This window comes from Protopterus annectens, chromosome 14.part0, assembly GCF_019279795.1.
Source record: "Protopterus annectens isolate FY-2018-M chromosome 14.part0, PAN1.0, whole genome shotgun sequence".
Taxonomy (NCBI): domain Eukaryota; kingdom Metazoa; phylum Chordata; order Ceratodontiformes; family Protopteridae; genus Protopterus; species Protopterus annectens.
This window is the reverse complement of record NC_056748.1, coordinates 290,091,610-290,114,996: the sequence shown is the minus strand read 5'-3', so window position 1 is coordinate 290,114,996 and position 23,387 is coordinate 290,091,610. Positions and strand designations below refer to the sequence as shown.

General features: G+C 38.4%; 1 protein-coding gene across 9 annotated transcripts in view; it reads right to left on the bottom strand.

The window, feature by feature from the left end:
- The window catches only part of CHST15 (carbohydrate sulfotransferase 15), a 966,917-nt gene extending 947,046 nt beyond the window's left edge, over positions 1-19,871 (bottom strand). For 6 of the 9 annotated variants that reach the window (XM_044056010.1, XM_044056007.1, XM_044056014.1 and 3 more), the window contains exon 1: positions 19,579-19,871. The gene's annotated coding sequence lies outside the window, so the exon portion shown is untranslated. Of the gene's footprint in view, positions 1-19,571 lie in introns of all 9 variants that reach the window. The other 3 variants (XM_044056008.1, XM_044056009.1, XM_044056016.1) reach the window with 2 other exon arrangements.
- Positions 19,872-23,387: the final 3,516 nt, after the last annotated feature.

Sequence of the window (23,387 nt, the reverse complement as noted above, 5' to 3'; positions counted from 1 at the left end):
CAGGACAAATTTAGTCATTTATGAGCTACAGCCTCAAAACAGGCTATTTGCCAAGCGAAAGGAGGATAGCAACGGCTACCCCTTTCACAAATGTAAACCATCAACTGACCCCAGAAACTACAGACCCATTACTTTGACTAGTCTACTATGCAAAGCCAGGATCAAATTATCATGGAAATGATCAACAAGGACACTGGCAACCTACAGACACTAGACCCATCCCAGTTTGGTTTTGTCAAAGGAAGTCATGCCTACTTAATCTGGTGGGCTTCTTTGAGAGGGTAACCCAGGCAGTGGATGAAGGGAAAATGGTGCATATCGCCTACCTATATCTGACTAAAGCATTCAACACAATACTCCACTCAGGTACTGTGGACAAATTCACTGAACTAGGCATAAATCCGTACACAACTCACTGCACTGCCATTTGGCTCACAGACACGATTCAAGAATTCAGGACTGATGAAACCATCACAACAAACAGGCTTGTCACCAGTGGAGTACCACAGGGATCTGTGCTGGGCCTACGTCTACTTGGCATCTACATCTCTCAGGTCATGGTTAACTTTAAGGGCCGCTGGCTCAATGTGTTCACAGACAACTGCAAATTGGGCGTTATCATAAATTCTCCCCATGACACTAACATCCTGCAAGATTGTCCAACACAGACAAAAGACTGGTGTCAAAGCCACAGATTAAAACTCAATGTGAAGAAGTACATTATAGTGCATTATGAAAAAATATCAACCCAGGCAAATTACTCCATTTATAAGAAACCCTAAGAGGTGACCCAGTAGTTAGAGATTTTGGAACATATGTAGACAGTAATCTGGCCTTTGACTTACATGTAGCCAAGGTAGTAAGAAAATTGTTCTGTGTTACCCAACTTATAACTAAGAGTATGACATCCAGGTCCAAGTAAGTTATAGTGTCATTCTACCTGTCCTCATCAGACCCATCACTGAGTACAATGGCCCCTTCGGCATGGTCCTGACTTGGCATATGCCACAGTTGAAATGCCCACAGAGGCTCTTCTCCAAAAAAATCCAGGTTATTAACACACTATCCTATACAGATCACCTTAGAGCCCTGTCTCTACACTTGGTCTCCTACAGATCACCTGAAGGAGCTTTTGCACATCTACAAAATGAGCAGCACCAGAAACACTAGATCCAGGGATTTGAACTTTGCTTGCAACATATATAGAACATGCTGATGACACAGATATGTGACTCAGTGAATCCCCATGCTCTGGAATAGGCCCCCCATACATCTGAAGCAGAGTCCATCCTTAACCCTATTCAAATGTAATCTTGATCACTGGATGGGAAATCACAAATTCATCCTTGGGCTTGTCCCCATTCTTATTATAGTGAAAGGCCGAAGGTAAAAAAATACCCTAAATAACATACCCCTTAAATAACTTCTTAGCAACCTCCTAAATAACATATGACTCTTAACAAGTACCAGTCGTAGAATACATACCAACCCCCAAATAAGATGCACATGTTACAGGGAATGCAACTGGGTTGGGTTGTATGACTAGGCTTACAAGGGTCCTGGTTGTCATTAGCCTATGAACCTATAGAAGAGAGTTTAAAAGCAGTTAAGTTGCTCTGCTTACATTGTCATGACATTTTCAGAATATGGAAAACACACATAAATATAATTGGTGGCAAATATATTACTTAACAGCACCTTGTTTCGTTTATTGCAGCAAAAGATGGGCAAAATGCACACAGCCTTCTGTTTATGCCTAGACCTATGCTTATTTTGAGGTCAGTTGTTTTACTGAGGTAGTGCGTACTTATTTAGCATTGTATTTCACCCATTAATTCATTTGGCTCTCTTTCAGAGAGTTTATTTAAAAGATGACTGATAATAATGAGAAAAGAAACTTAAGCCTGCAGCATAACAGAATGACCTTACATTGGATTACTGAATAAATGGACAATTTCCAAATGTTTGTACACCATGCTGAATTTTGAAGCTGCAAATGAAAACCACAGGTTCATTGTATTTTGTTATATGAGAAAATAAAAACACACAGATATTTATAAACAAGGTAATTTCGGTAATGTATTATACTAATAACTTAACGCTGTTCTGCTACAAAGAAAAGGAAATTATACTACAGATTTACAAAGGTATACAAATAAAAGTGAGATATGAACAATGTATTGTAGAGCAACTTCTGCTACATTCAAATGGTAGATTAATCTGAAAGTGCATATTTTCTACTAAGGATTTTTCTCATTTAAAATATTTATATTCATAATGCCTTACAGATTTTTGGTCTTGAAGCCAAATGCAACAATAAACAGGACTAATTTAAAAATTAAAACACAAAGGACTCTTGAGATTTAGTTCCTTATAAAGAATGAGAAAAAATAAAATGACTCTGCAGCCTTAATGTATGCATATGTACAGGGATAAGTCCAGTGCATCAAGTTAAATTATGATACATATTTATTATTTTTAGTTATAATAAAGTATTACATTCAAACAATAACTAAAACAGAACAATCCTAAACAATGCTGACTCTGCAAAAAACAAGCAAACAAAAAAAACAAACAAACAAATACGAGACTGGGCTTTGATTCTGGCTTTCAATGAGTTAGTATATTCCAATAAAAATGGTCAAGAAATGAATTTTACTGGCACCTTGCTCAGACTTATTTAGGACTCAGTACTAATTGGGAAATAGTTCCTTTATAACACATATCAGGCACTGCCAATGTTCTTTCTTTGGCAACTAGCTAAAATCAGACCAGAATAACAACAAAATGAAAATGTTTACTTTATGTTTATTTTAGTGAAATAGGTTAGTATGAATATGAAGCCATGAGTGCTGCTAGCAAATTTTACAAATGAATGATTGTATACTTTCTGGATTACAATACCTTTGCCGAGTATTAGCATATAATGTATTTGCAAAAAGACAGATAATTTTAATGTTTGTGGTGGTCTGCTCATAGTAATTGTTTAGAAACCTAAACTTGCAAACACCCTTATGCACTTATACACATACACATATATAAGGGTGTAGAGCAACTGCCTGAATGTCTTAAATATTGACTGCAAACATACCTAATATTCAAAATATTGATAGTCATAAATACCTAAACAAATATTGACAAACCTTAACCACATCCCAACTCAATGTTTTTGAAATGGAGACAAGCCCCTCTGCACCCCCACACCCCCTGATAATGATATATCATTGGCTCATACAAGGTTACTAGACTAATGGCCCTGGGGCCCTTCCAACCATAGCCAAGAGTTTATCCCCAAAAAGAAACCTCAGTCAGCACCTGTCACCCCTGTCAGTGAGGGACACAAGTGAAACCCCTGGGACAAATTTGTGGTTTCCCATCCATTCTTCAAGGTTGCACTTGAAGAAGGTCAGCAAGGTGCTCTGTTTGATGTGTATGGGAAGTCTATTCTAGAGATGGGGCATCCTCTGGGAGACAAACCTGTCTCTCCAGCAGGTTTTGTTGATGTCACATATTGGATTCAGGTCTTTTGATCTGGTAGTGAGTGAGGAATTAGACTAACAGATATGGAGCATCTCTAGTAGGGCAGGGTCTGAAATTGCCTTGTAGGCAAGACACAGATCGCCCCTGAGCAATCTGTACGATACCAAGTAGAGTGATAGTGATTTCAGCCTGTCTGCATAGGACAGATGTTGGAGGCCATGTATTCTCTTTGTGAGGTATTTCAGTGGCTTTTCTAGTTGGTGCAGATGTTTGTAGAGGTACATTCCAATGGGGCATTATACTCAATTACTGGTCTAATGTGGGAGGAGTATAGAGCAGTAATAACCTCCTTTTTTCTGGATGCAATCCCTTTACTTATGAGATGAACCAAGTAAAAGGCTTTTCTGACCACTGCTGCTACATGATGGTCGAATGTGAGGTTGTTATCAACCTGAGTGCCCAGGTCTCTCACCACAGGTTGTGTGCTTAGGGGTTTGCCGTTGATGTGGTAATCAACAGGTATCATGTTTTTGCTGAATGGTATAATGATACATTTTTTGCATTTAGCTTGAGGCCATGACTTTGGCACCAGTCATTAGTTGCTGTGAGACCCTCTTGCAGTATGTTAACATCATTTGGTGAGTCAATGACATCACCCATCTTACAGTCATCTGCAAACTTGGTCAGCCATAGGCACTTTGTCTTTGCCTGAACCTCTGAGAAATAGATGCTAAACTGCGGGCATCCTAAGACAGATACCTGGGGAACTCCACTAGTGGAGGTGCCTATTTTGACTTTGAGGGTCCTGTTAGTGAGCCAGTTGGCTACCCATCTGATGATACAGAGATTTACTACAAGCTGTGTTAGCTTTTTATGATGCCCAAGTGAGGGATTCTGTCAAAGGCCTTGACCAAGTCAAGGTAGGCTGTATGTACTGACCTTCCTTCATCTCGGGCCTTGGTGACAGTCTCAAAGAAGTCAACCACATTCAACAGGCAAGATCTGCCCTTGATGAATCTGAACTGGGTTGGGTCAAGTGCTTGGAGATTGCCTATGTCCGTGTTTATGAGATCCATAATAATACGCTCCATGGTTTTAAAGATCAGACTTGTCAAGCTAATGGGGCACTATTTTCCAGGGTCATTAGTGGCACCACCTTTGTGCAAGGGGATGACAATGGCAGTTCTCCACTCTGCTGGAATGAAGCCAGTACTTAGGCTGTGGTTGAATATGGTGCTCAATGGAGAAGTCAGTTCTTGCTGGAGATAGTGCAGAATACATCCTGGGATACTATCAGGTCCCATGGAAGCTGTGATCTTTGCCTTGGATAGGGCCTGTGACACTTGATCTATGGAGATGTGAGGTATGGGACAAGTATTGGGGATGTCGAAAGGGCCTTGGGGGGGCAGGGGGTAATGTTTGTACTAGCAAGTTGGCTAAGTCAACAGGATCAGTGTAAGTGATCCTATTAAGTGCTAACTCAGAACAAACCTGGGCTTGGCCACGGAGGTTCCTGACATAAATGAAGAAGACTTTATGGTTTTCCTTTGTTATGGAGGCTAGTTTTAATTCACAATTTGCCTTCGACATTTTCACTAGTGATCTAACTTGCTTGTTGAGGCAAAGGAGGGAGTTTTTCCAATTTGGAATTTGTTCCCTTTTACCCTTGGACAACAATTTCTTCCTTTTGCTGTAAAGCCTGTTTGATAGAGGATGTCCACCAAACAGGTTTCTGTTTCCTTGAGGAACAAGTTTTAGTTCTACTGGGTATGGGTGAGTCCATGCAGTTGTACAGATGCTTGTACACTGCATTGGTGTACTGTCCAGCATAGTTCTCTGCATCCTCTGAGTGTGGTGGTGGTGTGAAGCCAAAGATACCCACCCTTAGGAAGTTATAGTCAGCTTTTGAGAAGTTTTTTAGCTTGATTATGGATGTGGGGTTGGTGGGAGAGAAACTTCGAATGAGACAGTCTGATGATCTGATCTCACCAGGGAAGAACATACTATGGGCGTGGTGCATCAGTCACCCATGTTGGTAAGAGCCAAGTCCAGAATGTTATCTTCCCTTGTGGGGGATGAGACGAGCTAGTCTAGTGCATTAGAACTGATGAAGTTGAGCAATCATTGAGAGAGTGCATTAGTGCAAGAATAGTTCACCCAGTCCATGGTGGGGTAGTTGAAGTCACCAAGGATCAGGGTGTTAGGGGGTCCTTTGATGGAGTCAAGTAGATCCAGGTAAGAGAAGTGGGTGTCCTGAGTCATGGAAGGGAGTCTCTAGCTAGCTATAACTTGGATGGGTGTCTTGCCAGTTGTCATTTGTACGTGGAGTAGTTTCAGTGCATCATGCTGGCAAACCAGTCTGGAGGAGTGCTTGTCCTTGATGAAGATAGAGACACCACCACCCTTAGTCTTCCCAACCTCATGTTGGGGTTAGAATGTGTGGAAAGAGGTATATCCTGGTTAGGCAGGGGTGCTCTCCACAACCCTGAACCAAGTTTCCGTGACCACATAGACATCAGCATCTTCCAGTACAAGGAGGGCCTCCAGTGAGTCCATTTTCAGGTTAAGGCTCCTAGTGTTAAGTAGCATGACCTTCAATTTACTATTTGACAGATCTTTTAAGTTGGAAGGTTTGTCTTTGGGGCATTGCCTAAAAAAGGCACAATGGTGGAGGTGAGAGCCTTGGTCAGGATCCGGAAAACCAGTGGTGATAGGTGAAGGCCATCTCTGGGAAAGCATCGAGGCCTGTCAAACATGTCATCCCAGGCAGACAGATACTGGATCCCCTTGGAATGGCACCAGAAACTAAGCCAATTGTTGAAGTCCATCATTTTTTGTTGGTACTGTGGTATTATTCATGGTGAAGGTAGGATGCTACTTAGGGCTAGAGTCATACCTGCCTGGAACACATACTCTGAGAGTTCATATAGTCCAGAAAGGTGCATCTCAAGACATTCACACTAACCTGTACAATGACAGTCATACTTGTACTTGTTGTGAAGAGACTTAAGTGCTTGCATGATGTGGTGGATTCTGGCACCAGATAGACAACTGACCGTGACCTTTTCCTTGTCAAACCGGGTGAGGGGGACATCTGTGTGTCTCACAACTGAGTCACCAATGACTAGTGCGTATGTCTATATATATAGGTAGCTTGACCCCCCCCCCCAACAAGTTTTGTTTTTCTTTGTTTTTTTAGAAATTTTGAATATTGAACTCTTGAGATTAATCATTTTCAGGTTTCTTTGCTTTCCGTTGATTTTGTGAAGTACATTCACGTGTGTGTGTGTGTGTGTGTGTGTGTGTGTGTGTGTGTGTGTGTATATATATATATATATATATATATATATATATATATATATATATACATATATATAGGTTTACTATTGAAATTGCGAAACTGCATCAGTCGACTGGTCACAATGTCGATCTGAAATGTTGAATATGTATTGTTGAAAAGACAGTCAAGTTGAAAATGAATACACTGACACCCATAGTTCAATCTATTTGACAGAGCAGGAGGTGAAGTCAGTCACCCATGCTATGCATATTAATAAACCATTACACTCTACAGTCAACAGTACATTTATTTCACTATTTTGCAGGGGGGGCAATCCCCACTGCACTCCACACAAATTATATACACCAACTCTGAGAACAAACTGTATCATACTTAAAATAAAAAAAAGACTTAATGAAGTATAAATATTTTGCACTGTTGCTTTCATTTTGTTAGATAATAAAGTTATGAAATACTGGTACCTCGGTGGATAGCTGCACCCAAATTTGACTTACTTCACATACAAGGTGTTGAACCAAGCAAATAGTCTGTTGAGGATCTGCCACAGCATAGAACATCTACTGACTGCAAAAGCAAGAAATGTCCTCAACAAGGCTGCATTATTACATTAATTAGCACATACCATAGCTGTTATAACTTCTAATTCCAGTAGTAACTGCCAATGACTGAAAGTAGGAGCTTATATGATTTCTAGATTCATGGGCAATGCACTCAATAAGAAGGACTAATAAATCTGTATTAAGCCAACCCCCCCCAGCTTGCTTTATAACATGTTCCACATATGCACAGACTCTTAATTGAGACGTGCTGCCCATCTGTAGCCAATTTGTTTTAGTTATCACTTCCTCTAGATCTTTAGAACCTCTATTTTCTCATCATATATACTTATCTTGCCTCTTACTCGATACAGGAAATCAAGACTGCATTTATTACAATGCTCTAAGGGTGCCATTTATAAATATTACAAGCCATGGTGTAAAGCTTGTATACTTGTGTGTCAAAGCTCTCCATGATTCATGCTGAGAGGTACTCAGTGAGGTAAAGCATTGTGTGCAGTCTTACCTCATTACATGGAAAGGATACTCCATGTATAAACTCCAGATGCACATGATTAGATGGAGTTATCATGGTCGATACTGTGAAGCTCCTCCAGGGGTGATGTGCTGTTCAGCGTACAGCAGAACTGAACAGTATATAAAAACAAAACTTCTTTGCATTGTAAGAAAACTTGGCAAACATTTTTAATTCCAAGCCTTGCTAGTATGAATCTAGGAATAACTTATATACATATATGTATGTGTGTGTGTATATATATATATATATATATATATATATATATATATATACACACACACACTAAGTTTGAAATTGCTATTTACCAGAATGTTACCTTTACTCTGAAGTAAGACATTCTCAAATTTAGTATATATTAGTTCAGGGGAATGCGAGGCTTGTTCCCAACATCAGAAGGTATGGGGGGATTGCTGTCTCAAAAAAAAAACTTTAACGGAAAACATCAATGTTCAATATTTACTGTTCTCCTGCATTTTTTTGCACTTTTTTGTAATTCCAGGGTTTTCTTTCATGAATCTCAGAATTACAATATGGATAAAAAATCCTACTAGCAATGGGTCCTTCCCAGTGCATGTAACCCTGCTGCCACAATCAACATCATATAGTAATGCTGCTGAACACCAGAAATAAAGATGCTAACAGCACCACATTCCATCATAACTATACTTTGGAAATGACACTATCTCAGCTGTCATGCTACTTAGCTATTTTAGCCACTTAGTAGGTTCCTAGATGCACTATGTAGCACCATCAGGTGACACAGTGCTTGTTCACATCAGTGATGTTTACAGCACCACTATGTATTATGTGTTTAAGTAAACCATGTAGAAACACAGACTTTGTATAGCAGCATTTAATAACACTGTCCATGCTTTCACCTCCTGTGAATTTTCTTTTCCTGCTGTTTCAGCTATTTTTTTAATTACCGCAACAAATTATTACAGAAAATGGACCTCAATCTAGTCCATGTACCTTAAGAAAAAAAAAAAAAAAGAAACAGACAAATAGGACACACTTTTGAAAGGCAGGCACCTGACCTGAATGGAAATACCTTCACAGCCCTGTTACTTAATTGCTTTCACTCCAAAAACACATGACATAGAGGTGAGTGCAATATTTGCTTTGTCTGATTACATAAAATTTTACTTGCATGTTGATGGCATCTTATGAAGTTTTGCTGCCATTCCGTTGCTGGCAAATGGCAGAGGTTGCTAGTGATACCTGTTACTGGGGTACAGATACACCATTTTATACGTTTTTTTATTTTAGTTTAAAAATGTGTAAAAAGTAAAAAAAATTATCCATAGCTGTAAGACTTGAACATCAAATGACAACTCTTAACTGCACATGCCCCATTGTTGAGCTCCAAACTAACAATCTTAAAAAGAAAAGCCATTTGGGTTATTTTTTACATCAGCCTAGGTTACAGGCATATTTCCCCATTTGTGAACAAAACATACTTGCCTTACACGAGGGAAGGTTGATATTACTTTTTCAGAAACACACATTTTTTTTTTGTTAAGAAATCAGAAAGGGTAAAGAATATTTTAATTATAAGTGCAGGTGTACTTTATTTTATTTTTTAAAAGATTTGAAAGTATAGAGATTTTTTAACTATAACTACAGGTGTATTTTGTTTATTTATTTGTTTAGTGTGTGTGTGTGTGTGTGTGTGTGTGTGTGTGTGTGTGTGTGTGTGTGTGTGTGTGTGTGTGTGTGTGTGTGTATGTGTATGTGATATGTTTCTTGAATACAACAGTTAACTCTAGTTGACAGAAGTACTGACGGTACTTGCAGATTACAAAGAATCAATACACTTTACAGATGTGGCAACCTGTGCTTCTCCACAAAATAATAAAAAAAAAAAGAAACCAGAAGTGCTCCATTTCATTTTCCAGAAGATTAACTCTTTCTGTGTCCCAGCCCCTGAAATCTTACTCCACAATAATCTCTCTGAAGAATATTCAGGAAACCAAGGCAGTCACCTCCTACAGCAAGAGATCTTCCACTCCATGGAATAATTTTCCAAAGGGACTGCAGAGATGCCGTCCTTGATTTAAAGAAAATATATTTTCTTGCTATCAATTCAGAAATTGTTAATTCAATCCATGTCATCAAAAACAAACAAATAAATAAATAAAATACATATGTGTATATGATGGAGGGGATGGTATAGTTTTTGAATCCTTAGTCACAGAAATGTGCTAGTATCTTTTCATGGAATTTTTTTTATTCATAAGTATACAAAAAAACTGTAGTGGGTACTGAGATGTGTTTGATCCACTCATTCAGTTTACTTTTCAGTAAGCCAATTCAACTAGGACTTGTTCAGTGAATGGGTAATACATAAAACTGGTTTTACATGTGGGCAAATGCACCATTATGTATGGTCTTTGCCCCCCCCCTCCCTTAAATGATATAAGTTACTGAATCACAGAATATCAGGGTCAGGTTTAACAAGATTCATAGACTGTTCCTTCACTTAACTAGTCTCCACTTAAATCACTTCAGTGAGGAGGGATTAATAGGACAAACAGCAGTCTCCCAGGACCACTATGTGACAAACTGAGTTATATTTAATTTAGGTGGTTGTATTAAGTTGTACATTTTGCAATATTATAATATTATTTTACTAAATAATGTCATTAAAGGATTTTGGAATCACCATGTAAAAAAAAAGCCCCCAAATCACAGAGAAGAGAAATATTTGAACATCGCTCTTCTGCTTTAAACTTCTTTTTTGCAGGGGTTCAAGCCCACCCTGCACCATCCCCCTGATGTGGGGGAAGCTCCCCCCAACACACACACACACATTCCCTGAACATACATATTATACTGACTCTAAGATCACCATACCTTGGAGAAAAAAGGGAATATTCCAGGAATGGCCATCTTGGACTTAATATATAAGTCCGTTTTTTTTTTGTTGTCCAGTCAGTCTCCTTGTTTCAGGACTCGCCCTAGCAGGTCCCAACATTTGAAATAGTTACCAATGTATATACACACACACACACGCACACACACACATATATATATATATATATATATATATATATATATATATATATGTATACACACACACACACACACACACACACACAGACAGACACATAAAAATAAGTATATATACATATAAATATAAATTCACAGGTGTAAGTCAAAATCACATTTGGTAGAAAGGTTTTTATGGAAGTGAAAAAAAGAATGTTCCTTTGAATGAATCATATGTGGTTTAATTTCGTTTTATACAGTGTATGTAAGAAGGAGTATGAAGGAAAATTAATTTTTGTATGAGAAAGTCGTGTTTGTGAAGATGTGCAAGACTGTGTTATAGCAGTTGTGAATATGTAAGTGTTTGCAGTGTAGAGTGAGGGTTAGATAAGGTGACAGAGTCAATGTTGTGCATGTTTTGTTGTCTGTATTTAGCACCCTTTTGAATGCACCATCTTACTCATTTGTTCTAACCCTTATCATAATCCTAACTTTACCCCACCCTTAAATGTAACCCTACATATTACTTCACTAAAAGCCCATTCCCTAATAGTATCACTGCCAAGATGACACATAATATTTGTTTTTTAGCTGTGGTTTACTGATATAGTGCTTTTTAGTGGAAGAGAAGAATACAGTGTTTTGTGATTCACTCTTATGAGTCATTCATTTTTTTTCTGATTCTCTCTCTCTTTAATTTTATACCTTTCATGATGCACATATATATATATATATATATATATATATATATATATATATATATATATATACTGGCTCAGCTGCTCAATCAGTGCCCTTGGCCAGTCCCTGAACTAGCACCCCAATCCCATGGTCAAATAGAAGAGGGCTGCTCCCCCTCCCAGACACATGTCCCTTCCCTGCCACAGCTCTGGAAAAGAAAACAAGAAGTTTGCAAGTTTCGTTCTGTACTGTCATTCAGAAAAGTAAGTATGGAAAGAAGAACGTAGGAAAGGTACTTTAGGATTTCACCCTCTAATACCTTGCACCCAGAACACACACCCTGGGTGCCCTACACTTGCTACACTATGTATATGTGTGTGTGTGTGTGTGTGTGTGTGTGTGTGTGTGTGTGTGTGTGTGTGTGTGTGTGTGTGTGTGTGTGTGTGTGTGTGTTTTTTGTGTGTATGTGTATGTATACATATATGTGGATCTCTGTCAGATGATCGAGTTTTCAAGTCGAAACCACATGACAGAATTTCCGAAAACTTAAACATCAAAAGAAAAACACAAAAATCTACATTTTTTTACATTTATGCAGGAAGGCAAGCTGCCCTCTGAAAATTATATATACCAACTCTGAGATCGCACTACAGTGAAGAAAATGGTAAGTCTCCCTGTACTGAGATCTCTAGTCAACAGCTTTTAGTTTTCAAAAACTCAATCATTTGGTCTCGACCATATGAATTTCGAGTTCCTGAAAACTCAGTCAACTGATAGGGATTCATATATATATATATATATATATATATATATATATATATATATATACACACACACACTATGAATGTGCGTGTGTGTGTGTGCGTGTGTGCGTGTTTGTACGTGTATATATATATATATATATATATATATATATATATGGTTTACATTCTTATGATCGATTGCTTACATCATCATTGATGGTTAAAGAAAGATGTTTCTTTCCGTCAGACTCCCACATCATCAAGAAGTGTTATAATCAACTTAACATACAATTGACTATAGCTTAGTACTTTGTGTTTACTTTTTTTTTAAAGCTGAGTGACTATAGAGTTAATGAATTTAAGTAACATATCTGAATTAGTACTTACTGCTGAAAACCAGTTTCTTGCAAAGTGGCAACAACCTTTTGCTGTAATTGAGTTAAGTAACTAAAATGCAGTATAAGGTGAGACAACAACAAGATGGCTGGAGTGCCTTCTGTGTGGAGTCTGCATGTCCTTCCAGCAGTCGAGTGGCCTCCAAAAGACATGCGTGAATGGGCGTGCCTTCATTGAAGGTTGGGCGTCGGGCTGGCAACTCGGCACCATAAAAAAATCTACTGCCAATCATTAGTGGACCGGAGTTCCGCTGTGGCAACCCCTAACTGGGAAAAGCCGAAAAGACAAACAACAACAAATGGAAAAATAAGGGAACAAGAACAGTGGGCTAGATTCTGAAAGAGTTGTTCTCGATGTGTCTGCTCTAATTCCACCAGATCTGCTCTCAGTGCAATTGCCTTCCTAAGATGTAAGGTCTGTCTGTAAACAGGCTTGTGACAGGACCAGATTCCAAAAGACTCTCTCTCTCAGCTTGCTGTTAGTGTAAGTGGTCACCTGCACTGAGAACAAGTCTTTTGGAATTTGGCCCAATTTGTACCTCATAAATGTTCTGAAACCATGTATAGAAATGCCTACTAAAGTTTTATAGTAAATACATATTATGTCTGGAAGTCAAAAATAATATAGACACTGTCATTGTTTCAGTAACAAGTAGTGAAAGAATTTGTTCTCAGACGTAAGCATATTCAAACAGCTGTTTGGTTAAAGCAGTTTAATTCAACACAACACAGAAACTGTGCATACAAAGGAAGTACGGTCATTTAAGCTTAGTGAAGCCTCAAGGCATTTATCTAGATTCACCTTAGTGATGCTTCCAGGTAATTTACATTAGTAATTCCAAAAGTATGCTACATATTATCTATAGCAAGGCATTTTGTTAAATTGTATACTATGGGTAATACAATTGCATTCACGTGTGACCTCTGTGTATCTAAAGAGATATTAAGCACTGTTTATATACTGCTTGTTTACTCTTATTGAAAGCAGATCGAATTGCCTGACCTTATATAAAAGTTATCAAGTATATGGAAATACTCCTGACAATGTATGTGTAACTTGAGTGGTTACTGAGGTATTAGAAATTATTTACACAATATTTCAAAATTAGTATTCACTCTGTTTATTACAATTTATAAAACCCAGACCTAGAATCTAACAATGCTATAATTTTAAAGATGGGTTTTTGCCAATTTGTTGTTTATACTTCTTTAGTATCTTTATGGTTTCAGATACATAGATGTTTATTTTAACTAGGATGGTATAATTTGATTTTTTTTTTCAAAAGGCTTGGGATGCAACATTGGAAGTAAGACTACACACTTTCAGAACTCCAGTGGAGATTTATTGTACAGTGATGTCCCATTGTCAACCAGTTAGGGATGGAGTTCAAAAACTAATTGTAACTCAGTTACTGAAGAGTCACAGAAAGAGTGGAGTAATCACATTGTACTGATACCCAAACCTAACTGGACTATAAGACATTGTGTTGACATCAAGAAGCTAACTAACATTTCTATATATCATTTGTATCCTATGCCCGGAATGGAGAAACTGACTGAGAAACTGGGAAAGCCTAGGCTTCAGTCCACTTCAGACCTCACAAAAGTCTGCTGAAAAATGTTCTTAACACCTACATGCTACGGAAAAAGTGATTCTAGTGGTCCCTAGATGCTAAGGAAAAAAGGCACCTCTCATTGACAATGGATTCTTCCATTATGAAGTGTTGCATTTTAGTCGTTGTATTGCACCTATAACATTTCAAAATGAGTGACCAAAATCCTTAGACCTCACACTGGATATACATGATATGCATAGGCCTACTTGGCTGACATTGTAATATTCTATGAAGACTGGGAGAGCCATTTGCCCAAAGCACAAACCGTTTCAAACTCTCCACAGCAGGGTGGATTTATGTCTAATCCAGATATGTGTATGTTACCCTGCTACTTGGGATAAGTGTAAGCAATACCCAAGGGCTTGTGAAACCACAGGCTGAAAAACTGGAAGTAGTGAAAAACTGACCCATGCCAAACACTAAAGAAAAAAAAAATCAAATGAAAGCTTTTTAGATTTTATCTTTTGTTCCTGATGTTTCCAGTATTGCTTGAGCTGACTGACTAAAAGTAATTACACAAGCCTTTAGGCTATTCTCAGATCCAATTTTTCATAGATTCTTGCTTTCCAACCATTCCTAGTACATGTGGGTGCCTTAGAAATGGGTACATGTGCAGTTTTAATTAATTTTATAGATGGAAAGGAACACCCCATCTGATGTTTATTATGAAGCTTAGTAATTACAAGAAACATTACTTAGCTATAGCAAGTGACTTTTAGCTACTAAGTAGGTCCTTACCACATTGATCACGGATCATGCCTCACCCCCCAATGGCTATTCGGACACAAGGACACCAACACAAACCTATCTCATTGAGCACTGACTCTTCATATTTTCACCTTATAGATCATGCACTGAGTGGGCTGCAACTACCTGAATGCACAAAACTTTCCTGGGGATGCAGATACTCTGCAGAGGCTCAGACATATTACTCTACACTGGGGGGTGGGGGGGTGCATAACATAGTAATGGCTAGTCCATTTAAATGTAACAGCATACAACATAGTGGGAGATGGTCCCTTATGGATAGTAACCAAGAATCAAGTAAGGAGATTAAAGTAAATGAGAGACAGCTGAGTACTGGCTTATTAAAAGTCCAGTTCCCTGCTGCAGGAAACATTTGTAACAATTTTGACTGAAGAAGGTTATGGGAGGACTCTGGATGAAGTGACACACATCACAAGAAAGAAAGAATGCAATCTGATGGGTATCCCTGTGACTGGATAAAAATGATTCCATAATGAGAGCAGTCATTTGGAGTTACTCCTGCCTGTGCAAAAGAAGTTCTTTAGGATTATTCCTGTTGGTATGATCTAAAGAGAGTTGCTCTGCTATTGTCTTCAACTATTGTTCATTTTATTTTGTCATATGTGCAAAAGTCCTGTCTGTTGGAGAATACTGCGTCTGAAACTATCTATATAATATGTATATGTGTGTATGTATGTATATGTGTGTGTGTGTGTGTGTGTGTCTGTATATATTTATACATAGAACACCCAAACATTGACAATCACAGCATCGATCACAAAACATTAACATTGCAAACATTGGCACTCTGACAAGGATGCACAGAGCAAAAGCACTGGCACATGCAAAAAGAAGAAAAGAAAAAAAAAGAAAGAAAAACAATTTTTTTGCAGGTGTGAAGCTCCCATGCACCCCCTTCTAATTATACACACTAACTCTGAGACTGCACAATGTCAGAGAAAGGGCATATTCATCTACCCCAGATATTGTGCAGTCTCACATAACTGTTGACCATTTGTTTAGTCGATCAAATAGATTCCTACCAAAGCTACTATCAGTATATATGTGTGTATATATATACTGTGCTGCACTAAAAGAACTAAAATGGCTTGAGCTACCACAGCTACTTAACTTTCACCAGCTGGGCACAGCCTACAATATTCTCAAATATCCTGGAAAAAAAACCCTCATTATCCAACCTACTTACTATCTATAATGCAAACCGGTACCTAAGATCCAGTGAAAAGTCTCTCCTTTCTATCACCAAGGCTAACAATAATGCAGGGAAAGCACTCTACTCCCACACCGTTGCCAGAAATTGGAACTCTCTTCCCCTATCCGTGTCCACTGCCCCCTCCACATCCATATTCAAAAACTCCCTCAAATCGCACCTTCTTAGTACCTGGTTATGCCCTTGTATCACGTAACCCTACCCATACTACTATTAACTCCCCGAATTCCTCTCTGATCACATGCTGGAGCTCTGATCCCCTGTAGGCTTGGTCATCTGAAAGGGTACTTTTAACTGTAAAATCTTACTTGATATATTTTCTTTTCTTACCAATGTATGACTGACATTGTCTTTTTACCAATGTTCTACATCTTCTTTTACCTGGAGTGTTTTATTAATTCTTTTTATATTACTATGCTCAGGATACATTATGTAACCTGTTTTGTGTATTATGCTGGATGTACTGTATTTGTATAAATTGATGTTGGAGCTTTTCTCCCCGGACCTCTACTGAAAATGAACCTGGTCCAGTCGGAATTTCCCGGTTAACAAATGTAAAATACAATAAAAATAAATATATATATATATATATATATATATATATATATATATATATATATATATAAATATATATATCTACATGGGAGTACTATAAACTTATCGTGTGTTTGGTCGACAGCTGTTTAGTCAATTGTATGCCCCTCTTGTTAGGTATTTTGAGGTTCGAAGTGTTAAGTTTTTTATATTTCATGATAAAAAGAAAAACACACACCCATATCTAAACACCTGCTGCACTCCCACACCACCTTGCTACTCATATATTCCAAATCTGTGATTATACTCACAGGACCCTGATCTCTTCTGTGGCGTAATCCTGCACAGTCCAGATCCCTGAAAAAGAAACATTGTTTGCTTTCTTTTTGCCGGTTCTATCTCCTGGGATTCAAGCATTTTGGTTCAGTCTTGGAAAATTTGATCATATGAGTATATGAGCATATGAAATGGATATATATATATATATATATATATATATGTATATATATATATATATATATATATATATATATATAAATATATATATATATATATATACACATACATAGACACCACATCTAAGTCAAACAGTAAAAAGTTCACACAGACAAGCCATTTAGTAAACAGGACAAGAAAAACTTAGCAGCATGTTATTTTGGATATTTTAAAATCAGCTCTATGTTATGGAAATTAGTTTGTTTTTTTAAGCTATGTGTTTCTAAAAGTACCGCCAAACAATCCTCTTATGCTGTATTGGAGAGCTCCTGAAATGGAAAGACATAGCACGTCTACAGGTATTGGAATTTGACTTTACTGGCCTTAAGACACCAGTAAAGACTCCAAGAAAGTAAAAGTAAAATGGCATGAGCATTCTTACTTGTATGTATTTAAAGGATTATTTGCATATAACCCATTGGCTCTAGTACAAGAGGTTTAAGATATTATACAGAGACTCCAGCTTTGCTGGTTCTTGCTTTTAGTGTGTGTGTGTGTGTGTGTGTGTGTGTGTGTGTGTGTGTGTGTTACAGAAAGAAAGAGGTAAATAGATGCATATACAGATATATATATATATATATATATATATATATATATATATATATATATATATATATATATATCTACATAGATACAAATCAAGTTAAACTACTTGATTGTATAAATGGAGTAAAAAAGAAAAAAAAAACATAGTTTGACTCATGAGAGTCAAGAGGGAATTGTATGGTTCAAACTTGTTTTATCAGATTTCTCATTACAGTCAAATCATAAATAAATTGTGTCTGGTGGCACATTTTTTTAATTACTAGCTGTTATCATCATAATCTGCTCTTACCAACCTCTGCTTAGATGGTGCGAACTTAATGCGGTATCTGCTGCATGGCTAACGTTCTGCTGACACACAACTTCATGGCTCTTCTTATTCCCATGAAGGTACTTTACCCAAAAACCAAAAGCGGAATGCAGTAATATAGTTTATTGCAGAACAACTGTTTTTGCTGAGCACAGACCGAATTCTGATTTATGTAAACAGTAGCAGCTAGGCGCCTCACAACTGGAATGAATCAGCAGTTAATTTCTGATAGTTCACGTACCGCCGGCTAGCTCAGCGCAGAGCACCCTTTCCTCGGTACTTTTCCGTTATCGAGGCTACATTTGCAATGAGAAGTTTCTATGTCAAGAGCCTTACTGGAGCTGCTGACCCTATTCCTCCTGTAAAAGATCATGTATAGTAGTATAACTTTTTACATTTTATCTTACTGTTAACAATGCCCACACCCCCACGAGATTTCTCACTCAAAGGGTACGTGTTCACTAAATGACATTTTAGCTAGAAACAACATACCGATTTATGGGTGATACAGTAAGCACCACGGATGGTAGATCGGACAATATGCAAATGCAAAATGACAATACACTGCAGATGGAGCTTTTCTTGCAGCGGACTCCTGATATTAAAACATGCTCATCTGTTACAGGAGCAGCACGACCGTTTCTGATCTCCTTATGGAATGGTAAGCATGCAGAGCTCCTGCACGAGGGGAAATGTTTTCCTAGCGCATATAAGAAAGGTTTGTCTCGTGACAGTTAAATATAAATTATCATCCCAAGAGCACGTGCTGATTTCCGTCTTGCACAAGAGGTAAAACTGGGCAATGCACTCACACACACACCTTTATGACTAGCCAGTAGCCAGTTTGCTTGCAGCATGTTAATAGTAAGTTGGAGGAAAACAGAGCAATAAGAGGCAAAGCACACAAACAGAGAGAACACATGCATACTCCACTCAGAATGAAGCTCAGATCCTGGTACCGAAGCAACAAAGCAAGTGCGACAATGCCGTTTACCACAATCTGTGCAAACAGGAAATAAATTAACTCTTCAAGTCCCCCCCCCCCCCTTAAACCGAGGTTCTTACTATAGCAGGTTATCTCAGAAAGTATATATTTGTATCTGGGCCAGGGTGGCACATTTATTTTAGTACTAGATTTAGATGGCTGAGAGTATAAGAATTCGGATACCCGGGATTAACAGCACTGTCTATCATAAAGCACGCAAAGTGTCTGCCCACGAAGTATTTATCATTTACGAGTACCAAGACAAATATGCAATTTTATTAGGTAATTTTCAGAATTTCTTATCCTTCGCTTGGCTAACTTTGTTAAATGTATAACAGTAATCATCATTATCATACTAAATGCGGACATACACTAACGTGATAGCAATCCATTTTGACTTTGTAATACCAGCAGTGCAAAGTTTATTATTTGTATCCCACCCTACCTTTTACCTTGTACGTGGATTCTCATGCTGTTGCGAGGGTCTTTCTGCACTTTTGCGGTTGTTTCCTTACATCATTATTTCATATTTTAGGTGTCAGCAAAGCCATCTTAAATATTGAATTAGAATACAACTAAACAATTCTTCCTTAGATAATCTAATGTTCCCTGCCACAGCTTACTCAGTTATCACCGCTGGAATTGTTCTGCAAGGGTACAGCGCTGTCTTCTCTGAATACTCAGCGGAACCTTGGAGTCTGTAAGTCAGTGCACGCAGGCAGGAAGCGAGAGAAGGCGTGTAGAGTGTGTGTGTGTGTGTGTGTGTGTGTGTGTGTGTGTGTGTGTGCGCGCGCGCGCGCGCCTAATAACAACTAAGGAACTGACCCATTTCGAGTATTGCTGCTCATTGTTCCTTTTTTTTACAAAACTACTGCATCATCACTCTTGTGAAAAGGAAAATACACAAACGTGTTTCAGATGTCTACCAAAGAGTTCCCATTAACAATAACGACATAACCACTGTGATGTAAACAATTGTTTCTGCTACACCAGCAGCTGCGTTGTTGGATCTGTTTTGGAAGTAGATGTGTGTGGCTCTTTTGTGTTTTGGAACAAGGTTGCATCGTTATATCAGTGATCTCGTTTAAGTTGTTGCTGTAAAGGCAAACATACTAACAGCATCATTTGTGAGATAGGCAATGTGTTGTAAAATAATGAACATGCGACGACAAAAGAACCGCAGCGCTCAAAGTAATTTACAGAGGCAGATTCTGCTTTCCATATGAAAATGGCATTACAGTTTATAAACAGAAAAGAACTTTGCACAGTTTCTATGTTCAGTAGTAAGTTCCATCGCAGCTCCTAAATGCTACATATTTATAACGTAGATACGTCATTCGTTTGGGGATTAAACTCTCTGGGCTTCATAGATGGCAAACCTGCCTCACATTCTGATGAAAATGATTTACATTTGTAATACCTTCAAAATGTATACAATATATGCAGGCATTGAATTTATTTTGGCATTTACGTTCACTGTATTTTACATTTTCAGCATTAAGTTTTATCATTTCTCATGCCATGCATTATGCCCACCTGTTACACACTGTGTCATACGCACACGCTTATCACCTGTCATGTCACACTCACACATTTTGCATGGGTTGGGCTTAATTTAGTAATATATCTTGGAACGTGTGTTGGAGGATACATTTTGGGCAGATTCTATCTTTGAACTTCAGTACACAGAGCCTCAGGTTTTAAGCAATAGTGACAACCGAGTAGCACCGATGCATCTCATTCTCCGGACCGAAAATTAGAGATTGTTTATGTGATTCATTCAGACCTCTGTTTTCAAACTGTTTGACGAAACGCAATATAAAGATAGGCTCAAGATTATTGCCACTGCTGAAGTGACACCCTACCCCATGTGCAAAAATGGGAAAAAGGGATTGAGGATTGATGGGTTAGGTATATATTTTAGCGAAGAAAATACTTGCAGCTGTTAACACCTGCATTTTTTTTCCTTTTCATTTGTTTGGTCTTGATACGTGTTTATAAGAGATACCTCATCAGATTTGCTGACAAATCAAGATACAATTAAAATAAAATATAAAATAAAAACAAAAGTGACAGTCATACACTATATAGTCTAATCTTTAGGTTTTAAGATTCTTCAGTATACTTATGAAATGCCTACACCTAGGGTTACCACCTGTCCCACTTTGCGAGGGACAGTCCCTCTTTGGGCAGTTGTGTCCTGACAAAATATTGTAAAAATGGCAAATGTCCTGAGATTTTAGGACAAAATTATTTCTTATATTTTATGTAATAGTTGCATAAAACAGTTATTCTTTATCTAAAATGCCTAAATGTTATAAGAAACAGAATAAGCAACTAAAATGCTACAAGAATAAGCTTTTATTTAGGCAAAAAAGTTAAGTTCTAATCTTTGTACTGACCATGGGTATGTGTCAGCTTGTAAAATCTGATGTTTGTACCAAAAATGTCCCACTTTGGCCATTTGAAAAGGTGGCAACCCTACACCTGTCTGGAGCATATTTTGAAGTAATATTATACAACTTGAAATAAGTATTAGCTTCAAACGGTATGACAGTAAAGGTAACAGCTAAACATGTATGCAGTTAACCCATTTTTTATGCATAAGCTGTATGTTGTGTCTTTCGGCTTATCCCGGTTAGGGGTCGCCTTACCGGAACTCTGGTTCGCTAATGTTTGGTAGTTGATTGTTATGTGCTGAGTTACCAGCCCTGACGCACAACCTTGCACGCCCATTCATGCATGTCTCCACACAGAAGACGCTTTAGCTGAGAATCGAACCCAACAACGTCTTGTTGTGAGGCAACAACGCTACCGCAGCACCACTACTTGGTTAAGGCACATACAGCTTATGGATAAGCTGTATGTGCCTTAACCAAATTTTCAACCAAGTGGGAAATCAGTTCATGCCTTCAATTCAAGAAGCAGAGTGTCAACATTTGCTTGAGATTTGTGCCACTGACATATACAACACTAAGGACGCAACAGAGGAGGTAAAGTTGAGCTGCAATGAGGGGGTTTCAGAAAGATCGGTCAGGTGCAATTGTTTGCTGAACTGGCAAAACAATACAGCACTGCTGAAATGTGATTTTTAAAAAGAATTATTATGCATTCCGTTAGCAAGTGGATGGTGCAGGAGTCAATGGCTAGAACAGCATACATACAGCGCCTGTCCAGAGTTTAAGCCAAGAGCCAAACTATAGTCAGCATGTGAGATGGTGTCAGAACTTTATATCATCCATACGTATAGATGCTGGATAGGTGCCTGGGAGGAAGTGATCATTGGGAAAGGTGATGATGGCTAAGGAGACCAGACACTGGAAGATACAGGTCATTTACTAGCATACTATTTATTGTGTGTGGGGGGGAATCACTTGCATGTGAGGGCTGTGTATGGGGAAATTAAATTCTAGCATGCCAGAAAGGTTAGGGAGACACCACCTTTTGTTCATAGTTTCATAGGTAGGTACTAGGCTACCTGCCCGTGGGCATTTATAAGCCTAGCCAGAGTGTGTTGGCTTTCCCCACCCCATTGATTAATTAACTGATTCTCTGTCAAGCAGAGCCAATGAAGTGATCCCAGGGTTGTATTTTTTGTTATCCATCCACTCGTCAAGGTTTCTCTTGAAGAGTGTTAGTGAGGGGCTCTGCCTAATGTATTTTGGAATTTTGTTCCAAAGCATGGGGAGTCTCTGTGACAGGAATCTATCCCTCCAGCATGTTCTATTTATTGTTGTAGTGAGGTTTAGCTCACTAGAGCGCGTGGCTTGCAGTGACTTGGATTTCTTTAGGTGGAGCACGTCAGTCTATTTTGAGTTGGACATGGCTTTGTAAGTCAGGCAGAGATCCCCTCTGAGTAAGTGATATACCACTGTGTACAGCCGGAGTTTTTTCAGTCAGGCTGCATAGGACATATGTTTGAGGCCAGTAATCCTCTTGGTGAGGTACTTTTGTGGTCTCTCCAGCTGTTGGAAGTGTCTTATGAGGTACATCCCAAATGGGGCATTGTACTCTATGATGGGTCTGATGAGTGACGAGTAGAGGGGCACTATAACCTCTTTATTTCCAGATGTGAACCCTTTAGTAATTAGATGGGCCACATAGAAGGATTTCCTAACTACTTTGGCAATATGATTGTCAAATGAGAGATTACGATCTACCTGGGTCCCCAGATCTCTTATTACCTCTTCTGTATTAAGGGGGCTGCCACGTATGTCGTAATTTGTGGGTGTTTTGTTTTTCCCAAATGGTATGACTATGC